Source organism: Doryrhamphus excisus, unplaced genomic scaffold (genome assembly GCF_030265055.1).
Source record: "Doryrhamphus excisus isolate RoL2022-K1 unplaced genomic scaffold, RoL_Dexc_1.0 HiC_scaffold_26, whole genome shotgun sequence".
NCBI lineage: Eukaryota > Metazoa > Chordata > Actinopteri > Syngnathiformes > Syngnathidae > Doryrhamphus > Doryrhamphus excisus.
The window spans coordinates 962,094-970,966 of record NW_026652244.1 but is presented as its reverse complement, the minus strand read 5'-3'; the positions used below and the strand labels follow the sequence as shown (position 1 = coordinate 970,966).

The 8,873-nt window shown below is 41.4% G+C and overlaps 1 pseudogene; it reads right to left on the bottom strand.

Moving 5' to 3' along the window:
* Window positions 1-6,694: 6,694 nt before the first annotated feature.
* LOC131119395 (5S ribosomal RNA) lies at window positions 6,695-6,802 on the bottom strand (annotated as a pseudogene).
* Window positions 6,803-8,873: the final 2,071 nt, after the last annotated feature.

Sequence of the window (8,873 nt, the reverse complement as noted above, 5' to 3'; positions counted from 1 at the left end):
TACGTTACCTGTAGTGGCTATTTGTCCTTCACTAAAATAATAAACGTAACTTATAATCAAACGGCCACTGATGCACCATGGGTTTTGTTTTACGCAGGCAAAAGAGTCATTGTCCAAACAATCCTGTTCCATTTCTTCTTTCCTTTTATTACCAAGCAAGCAAACAAATAAAAAAGGAACAAGGGCCTTTTCCTGTTGCCTCTCTTGCGCTGGTACAAAAACCATAGGCCCACCCCGGTGCATGCTGGTCCTGTGAGCACTGCCTACCTAAATATATTGCAGGTGCCCAGGGTGTTATCCAATGAAATAAACCCAGAAATTAACTACTAATTAACCCCAACAAAATATGATAGATAAACAAATAAATAAATAACTAACAAGAAAATATTATCAAGTAATCCAAACAAAACAACAACAACAAAAAAATAAATCAACAGATATCAGAAACCTAGGAACACACTAATAAATAGCTCCTACATTACCCTTACCCAGTTTTTACCCGCAGACTTTCTGTCAGCTCTGTTTTTTGTTCTTGTGCCTTGTGTCCTGCTTTTTGCCTGTGAGCCCTTTTGCTGAAGTGTTTTTGTTTTTTTGTATTTAGCATTGGACAGTGTTCTCAGCTATACTTTTTGCTTACCCTTTTGGTGTTTGTTTGCCCTTCCCCTGTAAGGGCACCTTCTCTTTAGTAAGCATTTTTGGCCCACATTTTACATCTCCATTTTGGGTTTTAAAACAGCTCACTAGTTCAAACATGACATCCTTTTTTTATATCAACTTATCTCATGGAGTAATACATAGAAAAAGGAAAGAAATGTGTTCATGGTTCACATCAGGATTGTGAATGGGCCAAATTCCCCCCAAAGTGCTGCCCCCCTTTAAAGTGTTATCACAAGTCTTGTTGTTGTTGTTTGCAGAACTCTGCTGCTGCTTCTTGGCTTCGGTTACAGCCACCAGCACCCAGGAGGTATGTGAGCATCCTACAGGCCAGCGACAGTCTATTAGTTTGTGGCTGGAGCAGGGTCTGAGAACGGAAACCGCTCAATGTGACGACTCTCATAAAAGGAGAAACACCTGGAGGATTGATGCATAAAAAAGCTTAATGTTGAAATGGTAACAGCCTTATTAAAATGAATGGAGGAAATACATTCAGGTTTCACAAAGGTTGTCAAGATTAACCAAATGAACTCACTCAACACTTCTCTTTGTCAGTCGCCCTCCTGCAGCAGGACTGGTATGTCATGTGAAGGAGCATCTGTCATCACCATGGTTACCACGCTGCCCGCACCAGACTCTGCTGCATATACAGTGTAGAAATGCCTGGAGAAATTGGAGTTAATTTATCAATAAAATACCTCTACTACTAACAAGATTATTTGATGTGGAAAACAGCCATGTTACCATCACTCAGGTGAGAAAGGTAGTTGAGCTATTAACGCTGCTAGCCCAGACTGTATTGGAGCAAAGTAAGAAACACTAACTTTGGTCCTACACAGTACATCCCTGATCCCTCTGCTTCACCGCACAGGCCACTGGCAATCTAACAACTAGCTTACCAACTCCAGTCACAAATCATCACCTAACTGCCGTACCGCTCTGAGCTTTTTTACTTTTGCACTCTACAGTCTGGTCAGGTCAGCTGATCAGTTGCTCCTGAGGAAGCCTAAAACAAAGCGGAAGCTCAGGGGGGGATCGTGCCTTTGCTGTTGCAACCCTAAAACTTTGGACTAATCTGCCACAGTGTATCAAACAGGCCGCCTCTCCGTCTGTTTTTCAATCTTAAGACCCACCTCTTCTCCATGGGTTTTAACACTTAGTCGGAGGCTGACTTTTGACTGTTTTGGGGGTGGGGGTTATTTTTTATGACTTTGATCGTACTGTATTATCTTATTTTATTTTATGGATTTTATATTTTTATGCTTTATTTTTTTTAGATTTTATTTGATCTTATATTACTCTAATTTACCAGACTGACATTTTCATTGTCCTTATTGTGCTTGTGCAGCACTTTGGAAACCTTGTGTTTGTTTAATTCTGCTACATAAACAAAATGGATTGACTTGGACATTGCATGGGTTATGATCCTCCAATTACACGCCTGCCTCAGTATCAACTTGAAGAAAACTAAAAAGATAGTTGCAGATTTCAGGAGGACCATAAAAAGGGAGTGTATGGTACCAGCATGGGAGTATGAAAGATTCAAAGTGATTTGGAGGTCAAGGGTCATATGACCTGGCGCTATTTATAATAGTTCATATAAAAAATATCACATGCAATCTTATGAAAGTCAAGTAGAAAAGCAAAAAGATGAGTATGGTAGTAGCAGACAATTCCTATTGATACAAGGCAGTTTGGAGGTCAAAGGTCACATGACCTGGAAGCTACTGGTAATGATTTGTAAAAAATTCATATTTAATTCTATCAAAGTTGAGTAGCAAAGCAAAAGGCGTGTATAGTACTGGCAGACAAGTCCCACTGATACAAAGTAGTTTGGAGGTCAAAGGTCACATGACCTGAAAGCTATTCATAATATTTTATTTCAAAAAATTATATAAAATCCCAGCAAAGTTGAGTAGCAAAGCAATAAGGCGTGTATGATACTAGCAGACAAGTCCTACTGATACAAAGTGGTTTGGAGGTCAAAGGTCACATGACCTGGAAGCTATTGGTAATGATTTGTGTAAAAAATTCATATAAAATCCTAGCAAAGCTAAGTAGAAAAGTAAAAAGGCATGTATGGTACTAGCAGACAATTCCTACTGATACAAGATGGTTTGGAGGTCAAAGGTCACATGACCTGGAAGCTATTGGTAATGATTTGTGTAAAAAATTCATATATAATCCTAGCAAAGTTGAGTAGCAAAGCAAAAAGGCGCGTATAGTACTGGCAGACAAGTCCCACTGATACAAAGTAGTTTGGAGGTCAAAGGTCACATGACCTGGAAGCTATTCATAATATTTTATTTCAAAAAATTATATAAAATCCCAGCAAAGTTGAGTAGCAAAGCAATAAGGCGTGTATGATACTAGCAGACAAGTCCTACTGATACAAAGTGGTTTGGAGGTCAAAGGTCACATGACCTGGAAGCTATTGGTAATGGTATTTAAATTGGTTATTTCCCTTCGTCATGGAACATCGTAGAACTAATGTACAGAAAATAACATGAAAATTCATACATGAAATTCATATGGCAGTTAAACATCAGCGGCACTGTCGCACCAAAGTTAATACCAAATATAAATAGCACTCACCACTTTAGCCTGCTTCTCAATCAATGGCGGAGTCACGACTCTACAAAACTCTGCTCTTAACAGTGTCTAGACATTTTATAGTGGCATTTACATCTCTTGAGCAGTTGTCCTTCTTATACCTCTCTCAAAATGCACGAGCGCCACCTAACGGCCGTAACGGTCCTTAACTTAAGGAAGTAGTTCATAGCACTGAACTTCCTTGGTTGTTAGTGGTATATAGTGTCGTGAAATCTCAACCTCAGACAGATTAAGGAGGTCTTGGAGCCATGCTTCCCAGTGCGGTCTGAGGTGATCAGGAAGTGGCTCATCCCATCCTACCTTGTCTTGACACATCCGTTGTAAAATCTGCTTACCTTTCAAGATGACCGGTGCCACAAATCCAAGAGGATCAAAAATTGAGGCAACTGTCGACAATACTCCTCTTCTAGTAAAGGCATGATCCTTTATCCTCACTCTAAACTGGAACATATCGGAGCAAATGCACCACTGGACCCCAAGAACCCGTTCCATTCTTTGTTCTCCCAGGGCCAGGTCCAGATCAGCTGCACCTTCTGCCTGTTCTTGCTTTGGGATTGTGTCAAGCAAATTCCGATTGTTGGTGAGGAATTTGTGCAAGTGGAGCTTACCAACACTGCACAGTTCTCTTGCCTCTTTGACAAGTTGGATGGCTTCTGCTTCACTGTCCAAACTTGTCAATCCATCATCGACATAAAAGTCGTGTTTTATAAACCGCACTGTGGCTTCACTAAAGTTTCCTGCTCCTTCTGCAGCCAGGTGCTTGAGCCCAAAGTTTGCGCATCCGGGTGATAATGCAGCTCCAAACAAGTGAACTTTCATGCGGAACACTGACACTGGAGCTTTTATATTTCCCTGTTCCCACCACAGGAATCGGAGGTAGTCTTGGTCTCTTGGTGCAACATGAAATTGATGGAACATCCGCTCCACATCACACATGAGGGCTACTTGTCCTTTGCGGAAGCGAGACAAGACCCCTACAAGGGTATTGGTAAGATCTGGTCCAGTAAGTAGATGCTCATTCAGCGATGTATTCTGAAACTTAGCTGAGCAATCAAATACAACGCGAATCTTCCCTGGCTTGTGTGGGTGGTAAACCCCATGGTGAGGGATATACCATGTACCATAATGCTTGTGGTATACGTCATCTTTCCTAAAACGTTTTTCCAGACACCTGAGTCGATGTTCTGCACATACATACTTTGTTGTTTGGCAGCTTGGGCCTCTCTTCCTTGAAAGGTAATGGCATTTCGTAATGTCCATTTGGCTTATGCTTGATGCCTTCTCTCATTGTCGTCAAAAACTCAATATCTTCTTGTGATATTAGAACATTTCACTGAACCTTTCAGTAAAGTCTGACTCAAATACTTTAAGTATTTCCGCTGGAGTGATAATTTCTTTAACCTGAGTTCTACAGACAAACTGAACCTCAGACTTGATCTCCAAAGATGGCTTGATAGCTGGAACTAGCTTTGCAGTTGTACATGTAGGTATATGAGATCTATTAGCTGGTATGTAACTGCTGGTGTAGGTTGTTGGGAGTTTTATTTTTGTGTCCGAGCCGATGCCTCTTACTTGTAGTCCTTGCACCCTTTCGCTCTTCACCACCTTTGTTTTTGATGTTATTGTGGATAATTTAAGTTTTACTGGCTCTTTCTTGATGCACAACATTTCAGCTACATTTTGCAAAATGAAAGTTGTGTCACTTTGACTGTCCAGTAAAGCATACACTAGAACTTCCTTGCCTGGTTCAGTTGACGTGGAAACATAGACTGGAACAATAGATGAAGTATGAGTTCCCTTTTCCTCTTGAACAACTCTGTTGGATGTAACTTGCTGCATTTCTATGGATTCAGACTGCTGTTTTTTCTCTCCTTTGTTTTCGTCTGTAGTGGTTTCATTTGTTGCTTGCCTTTTACTTCGTCCTTGTTCTTGAGCTCTCTTCTCACGGTCTTGATGAAGGCATGTGGGGTGACGTTTTCCACATAAGTCACACACACTCCTGGATGTACAGGCTTTGGAGTTATGATCATTCTTGAGACAACCAAAACATAACTTCTCCTGTTGTACAAACTTGAGTCTTTCTTCAACTGTTTTTTCCATAATTTGGCGGCACTTGTGGACAGTATGTCCCCGCTTCTTACAGAAAAGGCATGTGATGTTTGTTCTCTCACTTGCGCTAGTTGTGAAAGTCTTAGCACTTAAGTTTTGATTTCTTTGAAACTTGGACTGTTCTCGTTCTGTTGGCTTTGTTCTTTCTTGGTCAGTTGGCTTCATTACATTTAGTGATGTAATAGGATTGCATGCGATTCGAGCCTCCATGTTGAGAAATTGCACAAAATATCTGAAACATTTTGTGTTCGTCTTGATAAATTGTAACTTCTCTGTTCCAACGCGAGCTCAACCAATCTGGTAGTTTGGCAATAATCCTTTGGTTTTCTACACAGTCGTTTAGTGTTTGTAGGCCTTGAACATATGGCATAGCTGATTCCACACTGTTTAGAAAATCAACAAACTCGCGAAGATTGTCGCTGTCTTTGGGGCTAATTTTGTGCCATGCATATATCTTCTCACGGTATGCTTTGGCAACAATGAATGGATTACCAAATCTGTCTTCAAGTATGCCCCAGGCAGCATGATAAGCCGTTTCTGTTCCTGCAAGGAAATGGCCTTCAATAGCTCTCTTAGCAGTTCCTCCAACATACTTGTGAAGAAAGAACAGTTTTTCTCGAGTTGGAAAGTTTTTACGATCAATCAGAGCACAGAAAGACAGCTGCAGTCACATACCGGGTGACTTAAAAAAGAAACAGTCAGTTCATCTCTGCACGGTTCAGAGGCAATTAACCTGCAATTCTGGATTCCTAGACCATCCAAGAGCTTCTTTTTACCCTCCATATCCTTCATTGTGACTTCGTATCTATTTCTTCCTTTAAATCTGCATCCTGTCATGGTTCCACAGTTTAGAACAATTCCCTTGTCCAGTGGTGCAATGGCCCCCTCACCCACAACTTCCACTGCCACAGCTAATTGCCTAGGATAGGCAGCAGCCTTGTCTGATGGCTCCCTGGCTACCAGCTTGACTTGTGCTTGTTTAAAACAAAAAGTGCCCCTCCCCCCACCAGCCACAAATTTGGGGGGTGGGGGAGGACAGGGAGGGGGGAGCGGGCCCACTCCCTGAACATTCACAAAAGAGAATTTTTAAGAAAAAAAAAACACTTTAAATAGAAAAGAAAAAACGGAATATATCTAAAAAAATATCTCTCTGTGATCTACTCTGCAACTGCTCTCACCGTTTTTTTTTCAGGGTAGTATAGCCGTAAGGTGCCAGGTCAACTGAAAAGATCCTATTTGAAGGTGATGCAGGCTAGACTCCAGAAAAAAAGTGTCAAACAGCGCCCTCTGCTGTCAGGCAAGAGCAGAAACCATAAAAAGCTTACAGCACCTGGTATTCCCAGGTGGTCTCCCATCCAAGTACTAACCAGGCCCGCCCTGTTTAGTTTCCGAAATTGGGGGGTTTCAGGGTAGTATGGCCGTAAGCTGCCAGGTCAATGTCAGGTTCAAACTCCTGTGACACTTGTAAAAACACTTAAATACAGAAATACAGAAGAGACAGACAACAATATTCAAAGTTGCTCGCAGCGAGGAGAGTGAAACCACATACCCAGTGACATGCCGCTCCACTCTGAATATGCAGTTCACACTCCCCTCTTTTTATTTTCTTTTGGGGGTCTCTACTACATGGTCGTGCAACTCTAAGGGGGGGGGGGGGGGGGGGGGGTAGAAGGCAGTTGCACGAGCTGTATTTGTTTGTCTATGTGAGTGTGTGTATGTGAGAGCAATTACTTTTAATGTTTTACGAGTTCTTATCTTGACACATTCTTGCAGGATTAACATGAGCATCTGCAGAGTTGCTGTTGGCGCATCCAGGCACCTCCAGGACCTGGGGGTCACTGGGGGTCTCTGATCAGGGTCACGGGAACATTCCTTCTTCAGCACATTCAAACACTTTCTATTGTCTTAGCAAATTGATAGGGTGATAACTAACAAAATAATACTTGTATCTACATTTTATTCTAACATTTCCCTCCTGTTTATCACGCTTTTATCTGCTTGCAGTCGCTCCTAGGCTGTCCTCTCGGTTTTTACTCGCAGGTCATCTTTGTCAGAAAATGTGCTTACACCTAAACGGAAGTGTTCTCGTCATCTGAGTCAAAGTACAAGTCAGAAACAAGTCAGGCATATCCATAATGGTTGTCCGAGTCATCATCACTGTCATCGCTGCCACCTGCCACCAGTAGGGGGTACATTTCATTTACCTTGTTGTCATTGGTGCCATGGCTAAATTCACAGTCCATGTGATTCTAACCTTCAAGATAGGGTTAGGGTATTCCCAGGTGGTCTCCCATACAAGTACTAACCACGCCCCTGCTTATCTTCCGAGATCTGACGAGATCGGGCGTTTTCAGGGTAGCATGGCCATAAGCTACCAGGTCAACTGAAAAGATCCTATTTGAAGGCGACGCAGGCCAAACTAGACTCCAGCAAAAAGTGTCAAACAGCGCCCTCTGCTGTCAGGCAAGAGCAGAAACCATAAAAAGCTTACAGCACCTGGTATTCCCAGGCGGTCTCCCATCCAAGTACTAACCAGGCCGGCCCCTGCTTAGCGTCTGAGATCGGACGTTTTTTCATTTTTTTATTATAGAACTTACAACAGTACATCACAGATCTGCGTTTTTTTTAATTATTATTTTTTAAAAAACATATATATATATATATATATATATATATATATATTTGTAATTGTTGTCATTATTATTATGACTATTATTTTCGATTACTATTATAATGTTTTTTTCCCTGTCCTCTCTCTAGCCTATAAGTTGAACATTATTTTGCCATTGTCTGCTACTGAGATTAGGCTGCTCCCTTCTGTAAAAGAGTTCTCGAAGCTTTCTTGGTCGGCGGCCCGGCATATCGACATGGCCTTCTTTACATTAGCCTCAAAGTATGTCCATACGGGTATCTTCTTTTTTTCAAACTTTGTGAGGTTCCGTCTCAGCCATATGGCGTACCTCGCATGGCTCAGCATAAAGTTCCATAGGAATGGAATGGCCTTTATTGTCATTATACAAGAAATTGGAGAGCTTCTCCTTCCAGTGAAGTAGTCAAGTTTAAAGAAACAAAAAAGTATATAAAGTAGAGAAAAAAAGACTATTTAACAAGATATATACAAGATATCCAAAATATACACATAGTATTGCACAGGAGCATATGCAGGAGCAGATATATTAATTTTAGTGCAATGATCAATGGGTCATAGTGCAAATAATGTCTGGTGTATACAGATGAGTAAAGTTACATATGAGTGTATTGTAATGGTTGTTAAATAAATAAATATGATTGAGATAGTAACAGAGGCAGTGATGGAAAATATTGCACATTTGTACGTTGTATGTCTGAGTTCAGGGTGGTGATGGCTCTTGGGAAGAAGCTGTTTCTCAGTCTGCTTGTTTTTGCCTTGATGCACCTGTAGCGTCTGCCGGAGGGCAGCAGGTCAAACAGCTGAGCACCGGGATGTAAATTGTCCTTGATGATGTTGCGAGCTCTGC